Source organism: Colobus angolensis, unplaced genomic scaffold (genome assembly GCF_000951035.1).
Source record: "Colobus angolensis palliatus isolate OR3802 unplaced genomic scaffold, Cang.pa_1.0 Scaffold60, whole genome shotgun sequence".
Taxonomy (NCBI): Eukaryota; Metazoa; Chordata; class Mammalia; order Primates; family Cercopithecidae; genus Colobus; species Colobus angolensis.
Window position 1 is genome coordinate 884,229 of NW_012119599.1, and position 7,467 is coordinate 891,695.

General features: G+C 44.0%; 1 pseudogene; it reads right to left on the reverse strand.

The window, feature by feature from the left end:
* Nucleotides 1–4,165: 4,165 nt before the first annotated feature.
* LOC105526855 lies at nucleotides 4,166–5,174 on the reverse strand (annotated as a pseudogene).
* Nucleotides 5,175–7,467: the final 2,293 nt, after the last annotated feature.

The window sequence follows — 7,467 nt, forward strand, 5'->3', positions numbered from 1 at the left end:
AAAAAAAAAAAAAAAAAAAAAAAAAAAGGAGCCGCTATACCTTGATCTCTTCCTGCCTCGAGTTGAGACTTCACTGAGTCTTGCTCACTGGCGGCTGCCCTTCTCTGGCCTCTCTCAGATCCTCAAGTCCTCCAAGTCCTTTACTAAAGATCTCTGTACTGGCCAGGCGTGGTGGCTTACATCTGTAATCCCAGCACTTTGGGAGGCCAAGACAGGTGGGTCACCTGAGGTCAGGAGTTGGAGACCAGCCTGGCCAACATGGTGAAACCCCGTCTCTACAAAAAATACAAAAATTAGCCAGGCGTGGTGGTGTGCACCTGTAATCCCAGTGGCTCAAGAGGCTGAGGCTGGAGAATTGCTTGAACCTGGGAGGCGGAGGTTGCAGTGAGCTGAGATTGTGCCATTGCACTCCAGCCTGGGAGACAGAGCGACACTCCGTTCCAAAAAAAGAAAAAAAGGATCTCTGCACTTTCACTTTCTCTTCTCCATGCCTGGGTCTCTCCTCTTGTCACTGCCCTTGCCTACCATGGCTACCTCCTTTGTATTCCTCCCTGCCAGGTGTCACCAACTCAGGGTGACCTTCCCCAGCCCTGCTCCCTAAAGCAGAGTCCCCCTGCAGTCATTTTCCACCACATCACCTAGTTGGACTTTCCTGGTAGCACATTTTTTTGCTCCATGAAATGATTGTATTTCCAGTTATTTATTTAGTTTCCACTTATCCTTATCCTGGTAGACGGGAAGCCCCAGGAGAGCTCAGACTTGGTCTGGTGACTGCTCTCTGTCCCATCAGTGACAGTGTCAGTGTCCTCAGATCTGGGATTATCCACGTGAGTCCAACACCCCTAGAGCCCTCGAGAAGAAAGGGAGAGGCCGTGGCGGTATGGACCTCCCTGCCTGCTCAGCCCTTCTCCCTGGGATCTCTTGGATCTGAACAGCAGCAAGAGATCAGGGCAAATAAATCACTCAATGCTTGTGTGTTTTGTGCGTGTTTTTAGTGCCTCCAGATGCTGAGCATTCGAGGGTTGGTTTCTGAGTTTTCTGAGATATGCTGGGGCCTTAATATTGGAAGCCAATTAGGGTACCTGTTGTGTGCCTGTGCCCTGTGTCAACCTGAGGAACTCTCGGCTGGGCCACGTGGAGGGTACACAGGGTGGGCCCCACGACCCCAGCCCCAGCCTTCCTTCCACTGGTGTTTTTGCAGCACCTGACCCGCCTGCTCCCAACCTGCATTTTAGCTTTGACACTTGTGCTATAACTTGTCCTGCCAGTGTTTCTCTGAGACCAAGCATGCCGGAAATGCAGCTTCCCTCGTCATCCCTTATCCTCATTGGCTAACAGGTGTTCTACTTATTTTATTTTATTTTATTTTATTTTATTTTATTTTATTTTATTTTATTTTATTTTATTTTATTTTATTTTATTTTATTTTATTTTATTTGAGACAGGGTCTTGCTCTGTCACCCAGGCTGTAGTGGAGTGGTGCAGTCTCGGCTCACTGCAACTTCAACCTCCTGGGCTCAGGCAATTCTCCTGCTTCAGCCTCCCGAGTAGCTGGGATTACAGGCACCCGCCACCATGCCTGGCTAATTTTTCTATTTTTAGTAGAGATGGGTTTCACGATGTTGGTCAGGCTGGTCTGAAACTCCTGACCTCAGGTGATCCACCTGCTTCGCCTCCCAAAGTGCTGGGATCACAGGTGTGAGCCACTGCGCCAGCTAAAAATAATTTTTAAATCTTATTTTCCAAGTGTTGAATAATTTTCCTGCACAGAGCTCCTGAAATCATGTTATCTCTAAAGGTAACTCTTGATAAGATAAAGGGCTGGTCTGATTTTGGTTTGTACTATCCTTAATTAAAATATCTGAGAACCCGCAATTGTTATGGGAAATAGAAAACAAATTGGAGCTTAATTTGTGGCACAGATTCCCAATCCCAATGATCAATAATGTCTGTGTATCATTTATATTAGTATGCAGATTCAGTGGTGGCTGTTTCATGTGGTCTCTGAATTGTGCCTTTATATAGTGTAGGTTCTGTCCTATTTGGCTTGGTAAACTTACATAGGTAAAACAAGAGGTGTTAATAGAACACAGAGGCCTCCTTGTTGTATGGTTAGTACATCTAGAATTATGTGGTGGTGAGCACTGCTAAAACCAGAGAATTAGCTTCTGTCTGGAGATTATGTAAGGAATCTGGAGTTGCATATTTGAACTGGACTCTACTAGTCTGGAACTCTTTCTTTTACTGCCTACTTTTTTTTTTTGAGACAGAGTCTCCCTCTGTCACCTGGAGGTGGAGTGCAGTGGCGCGCTCTTGGTTCACTATTCTTGTATTTTTGTATTTTTATTTTTGTATTTTTTGGTAGAGACAGGGTTTCACCATGTGGCCAGGCTAGTCTCAAACTCCTGACCTCGGGTGATCACCTCCCAAAGTGCTGGGATTACAGCCATGAGCCACCATGCCCTACTGCCTACTTTTATGGGTGAATTCTTTCTCTTTCAAGATCCTTTAAGTCTGTACTGAGATCCTGTAAACCACAGCATATGTACTGGTTTAATTTCCTGGGAGGACTTGTGGGATCTGGTTCTACAAATGAAGTTCTACACATCAGCCTTTGTTCCATAATGGTGGGCTTTTCATACTAGATTAACTGGCTTTATTCTCACATACGATATTGTCAGTATAGCCTTGGTAGTACATTTCATTTGTCTACATTCTTGCAACGGTGGGAGCCAATGCATATTAAACCCATGAAAATGCTACATTGTCAGGAAGGATGAAGTTACCTGTAATAATATCTACCCATTATTCTAAGTAGTTGCACAGACTACTTAGTCAATTGATGTTTTTCATATTTTTATCAGAATCATTATGAATCTTTCCAGATATAATATATGTAAATATGGTTCAGTTATTTATTGATACATTATAACCATAAAATTCAAGCACAGCCAATGTTCTTTGTTAAGGAGCAGTTATAATTTTTCTAAGCCTTACCCATCATAAATGCACTCATCTGCATTCTGATTAGAATTATTATAATATTTCAGTTTCTGATGATTTGTTAGCTTATAATTTTTTTTTTTTTTTTTTTGAGACAGTCTTGGTCTGTTACCCAGGCTGGAGTGCAGTGGTGCAATCATGGCTCACTGTAGCTTTGATTTCCTGGGCTCAGGCAATCTTCCCACCTCAGCCTCCTCAGCTGGGACTACAGGCTTGTGCCACCTCGCCTGGCTAATTTTTTTTTTTTAATTATTTTTTGTGGAGATGGGGTCTCGCTGTATTGCCCAGACTGGTCTCAAACTCCTGGGCTAAAGACATCATCTTCCCCCTACCTTCCAAAGTGTTAGGATTACAGGCGTGAACCACTGCACCCAGACAGTTTATAATTTATATTGAGATTTGACACCGGATACGTTTTGCAGAATTTGGAAGAGTCAGATGGAAAACTACTACTGAAAGGCGTTCATTCCAATTTCCACAAGTATAAATATTAAATTGAAAGTTGTCAGTGGGTCACAAAGAAAGGAAAAGAGCTTCTTCCTATGCCCATAAAAAGGAAGGACATTTGTAAAGCAATTCTCAATAATATTAAAAATAAATAACCACAAGTAGATTTCCTTCATCGGTTTCATTTTGTTCTATGTAAATAGGAGTCTTTTAATTATTTAATCAAATACAAAGTTAGTCATCATGAAATAATCTACTTATGGACTGGAAAGAATTCTGGAAATCCTGTTTCTACTTCTGGTACAAAATATCACAGGTGTCTACTTGAGGTGACGATGCTGTTTACATGGTGACATGGTTTGCCTCTGTCCCCACCGAAATCTCATCTTGGATTGTAGCTCCCACAATTCCCACGTGCTGTGGGAGGGACTCGATGGGAGGTAATTGAATCATGGGGGCAGGTCTTTCTCATGCTGTTCTCACAAGATCCAGTGGTTTTTTGGTTCTTTTTTTTGACCGAGGACAGGGGACTTTATTGACGGTACACCACAAGGTAGGGTTCCCTAGACCCCTCCCTCTTCAGGGGATCTGCATGGAAACTGTGAGGAAGGGAGATTCTCAGTGTGGTGAGGGACTGAGTGTGGCAGGGACTCCCCAGCAGTGAGGACCTCTGTCTTCCTCTCATGCTCTCTCTGGGGCTGGTGGTCTGGGGGTCTTACTCCTTGGAGGCCATGTGGGCCATGAGGTCCACCATCCTGTTGCTGCAGCCAAATTCATCATCATACCAGGAAATAAGCTTGACAAAGTGGTTGTTGAGGGCAATGTCAGCCCCAGCATCGAAGGTGGAAGAGTGGGTGTCACTGTCAAAGTTGGAGAAGACGACCTGCTGCTCAGCATAGCCCAGGATGCCATTGAGGGGGCCCTCCAATGCCTGCTTCATCACTTTCTTGATGTCATCATATTTGGCAGGGTTTTCCCAGATGGCAGGTCAGGTCCATGACCAACACGTTGGCAGTGGGGATATGGAAGGCCATGCCAGTGATCATCCCATTCAGCTCAAGGATGACCTTGCCTACAGCCTTGGCAGTGACAGTAGAGGCAGGGATGATATTCTGATGAACCCCACGGCCATCATGCTACAGTTTCCCGGAGAGGCCATCCACAGTCTTCTGGGTGGCAGTAATGGCATGGACTGTGGTCATGAGTCCTTCCACAATACCAAAGTTGTCATGGATGACCTTGGCCAGGGGCACTAAGCAGTTGGTGGTGCAGGAGGCATTGCTGATGATCTTAAGGCTGTTGTCATACTTCTCATGGTTCATGCTCATCATGAACATGGGAGTGTCAGAAGAGGGGGCAGAGATGATAACCCTTTTGGCTCCTCCCTGCAAGCAAGACCCAGCCTTCTTCATGGGGGTGAAGACGCCGGTTGGCTCCATGATAGACTCAGTGCCAGCACTGCCCCATTTGATTTTGGAGGGGTCTTGCACCTGGAAGATGGTAATGGGATTTCCATTGATGACAAGCTTCCTGTTCTCAGCCTTGATGGTGCCATGGAATTTGCCATGGGTGGAATCATACTGGAACGTGTAGACCACATAGTTGAGGTCAATGAAGGGGTCATTGATGGCAACAATATCTACTTTGCTAGAGTTAAAAGCAACCCTGGTGACCAGGCTCCCAATTCCAACAAGTCCATTGACTCTAGCCTTCAACTTCACCATGGTGTCTCAGGGACATACGTGACTGGTAATGCACAAGAAGATGTGACTGTCTGTTGAACAGGAGGAGCAGAGAGCCAATCTGGTAGTTTTATAAGGGGGAATTTCCCTGCACAAGTTCTCTCTCTCGCCTGCTGCCATGTAAGATGTGCCTTTTGCCTTCCGCCATAATTGGAAGGCCTCCGCAGCCCCACGTGGAACTGTAAAGTCCATTAAACCTCTTTTTCTTTATAAATCACCCAGTCTCGGGTCTGTTTTATCAGCAGCATGAAAACAGACTCATACACATGGGAAAGCCCTAACCCAATGAGTCTATTTCTTGAAGTGTCAATAGCTCAGGGTATCAGGTATTGTCTATTCATCAAGGCACTTTGACTCTCCTTTGTCCAAGACCCAATTTCTGGCCCGTAGTTTCCAGGTAACCTTCAGGAAAGTATGAAAGGAAGGCAGAAGTCACTTATTGATTGTAGGACTAAATAATGATGGGGAATTTACTACAGTGACTAATACTATCTAATAAGAAGAAAACAGAATGCTCTATTAGGGCGTACTATATAATTATTCCAAGAGAATTAGATCAGTGTTTGTCCTGGGGGCAAGAACAAATTATGGACACTGAAGATATTGACACATCACCATCTTGTAAAAGTGGACAGTCTCTGAGATATATTTATAATAGTGACATTTAATGCACAAAATTAATCTAAGGAAGGCTGAGCTCATCTTTTTAATTTGAAAGCGTTTTTCACATTGTGTGTTCAAAAATCAGGGAGGTTTTTACACTATTGTTGAATCATTTTAAAAACAGAATCATATCAAATATAGGCTGGGCATGGTGGCTCACGCCTGTAATCCCAGCACTTTGAGAGGCCAAGGCAGGTGGATTGCTGGAGCCCAGGAGTTCGAGACAGCCTGAGCAACATTCTCTCAGCTGAGGCAGGAGAATCGCTTGAACCGGGGAGGCAGAGGTTGCAGTGAGCCAAGATCACGCCACAGCACTCCAGCTGGGGCGACAGAATGAGACTCTGTCTTGAAAAAAAAAAAAAAAAAAGGATATCAAATATACTTAAGGTTTCTAATATCCCGCCCTGTGTGTGTATTTCCTATGGTGGGCTACAAGGCGAGGGAACAGATCTTTGGTGCTTTGGCCACCCAGGAAAGGCTAAAGATTATTTTGAACATACAAGTATCTTGATGATTTTTAACTTTTCTTAATTTACAGTCTGATTTTATGAAAGGAAACATCAGAAAGAATTGTCCAAAATACTGATCACTTGACTAAAATAGGTGCATAATTGCCTAAGAGAAAGGAGTAATTATAGCTTGGCTACCCTATTAGCCATAATGACGATCAAGATATTCAAAAATAGGCTAGGCACAGTGGCTTATGCCTGTAATCCAACTCTTTGGGAGGCTGAGGCAGGAGGATCGTTTGAGTTCAGGAGTTTGAGATCAGCATGGGCAATATAGGGAGACTGTCTCTACAATTTTTTTTTTTTTTAATTACCTGGGCATGGTGGTACATGCCTGTGGTCCCAGCTGAGATGGGATTATCACTTGGCTCTGGGAGTTCAAGGCTGCAGAGGGCCGTGATTGCACCTCTGCACTGCAGCTTGGGTGACAGAGTGAGACCCTGTCTCAAAAAAAAAAAAAAGCAAATATAGGCCAGGCACGGTGACTTATGCCTGTAATCCCAGCACTTTGGTAAACTGAAGTGAGTGGATCACCTGAGATCCGGAGTTTGAGACCAGCCTGGCCAACAAAGCAAAACCCTGTCTCAGACAAGCCTGGCCAACAAGGCAAAACCCTGTCTCTACTAAAAATACAAAAAATTAGCCAGGCATGGTGGTGCGTGCCCGTAGTCCCAGCTACTCGGGAGGCTGAGGCGGGTGAATCACCTGAACCTGAGAGGCAGAGATTGCAGTGAGCCAAGATCATGCCACTGGACTCCAGCCTGTGTGACAGAGTGAAACTCTGTCTCAAAAATGAATGAATGAATGAATGAATAAATAAAGTGGAAGGTAACTATAAGGGAATTTCACTTTTTATAAGTGAGAATCTGTTACTGCACGTTTTAAAAAATAAACAATTCAACAGTATGACAAAGGTCAGCAAAAAGGAAGACAAAGTTAAATCTTCTCAAACAAGAATATTTAGTAAGGCAAGAACCTCTGCTACCCAGACAAACTTCACAGAAGGTAAAGAATAACTTTTTACTATGTTTTGCCCAGAGTAGACTGAATACTTTAAGATCCCTTTGTCATTTTAAAGACAGAAAAAAAAATCAAATTCTAGT